Genomic DNA, 1,226 nt, shown 5'->3' on the forward strand with positions numbered 1-1,226 from the left:
AGAAAGAAAGAAAGAAAGAAAGAAAGAAAGAAAGAAAGAAAGAAAAGAAAGAAAGAAAGGAAGGAAGGAAGGAAGGAAGGAAGGAAGGAAGGAAGGAAGGAAGGAGAGAAAGAAAGAAAGAAAGAAAAAGAAGGAAAGAAAGAAGGAAGGAAGGAAAGAAAAAGAAAGAAAGACTTAAACAGGACACACTTTTAAAAGGTACCAAAAGAAAAAACGAAAAGGAAAAGCAGGCCGGCACACAGACCTGCTTCAAATAATGCATGCCTTCAAGTATCTAAGCCAGTGGTTCTCAAAGAGTGGCCCAGGGAAACCTGGGAGACCCCAAGACCCCTTGGGGGGTTCATGAGATCAAAACCAATTCCAGAACAGCATTCCCTGAACTGCCCACCACAGGAAGCTGCCCACAAACCGGGACTCCCGGCTCCTCACTTTCCTCGCTGTGCTGACGTTTGCACTGATGACATGAAAACAATGGCAGACGTGAACCTAGGTGTGCCGTCGGACTGCACCGGCAGTCATCATGTTCTTCAGTGTGTTCCTTCAAGAAAAGGGGCTCACTTAAGAATGTTCTCGATGAAGCAGTGAGAATTACTCATTTTATTAAATCTCAGCCTGATTCTCTGAAGGAATACATTTGTGCGCTCGAGTTGTGAGCTGAACCAACCGCTTTTTTCATGAAAAGCCACAAACAAATAACCTAAAACAAATGATAGCCAAACTCTGGATACTCATATATGGGTATGTGGCATACATTTTCTTGAAAATTAACAAAGTGAGCCTTTCACTTCTAAGAAAACAACTAGAATTTGTTAGCATAATAAAATTGAGGCTTTCAGGCAAAAATTCAAATTTTGGAAAATTTGTGTCTGCCACCATGAGTTCGACAGCTTCCCAGTACTTGAAGACTTTACTGATGAGATCAGTGGTGATATTAACAAATGTGGTTTATTTATATGTGTGTGTGATACATATAAAAATGTATATATATTGAGTAATAAATGATGTCAGCATTTAGATGAAGTACATAACTCGGTTAATCAATATTTTCCAAATGATTAATATATGAAGTCACAAAGTCATGTTTGGACAAAAGATCCATTAAATTTTAAGACAGACCAATTGATTCCAATGTAACAGAGAACAACGAATTCGTTGATACGGCCTCAGACTCCACGTTGCAACTATCCTTTGAGAAACCACCACATGTTGAGTTTTGATGTCATATC

This window comes from Cebus imitator, unplaced genomic scaffold, assembly GCF_001604975.1.
Source record: "Cebus imitator isolate Cc_AM_T3 unplaced genomic scaffold, Cebus_imitator-1.0 Scaffold491, whole genome shotgun sequence".
NCBI classification, from domain to species: Eukaryota; Metazoa; Chordata; class Mammalia; order Primates; family Cebidae; genus Cebus; species Cebus imitator.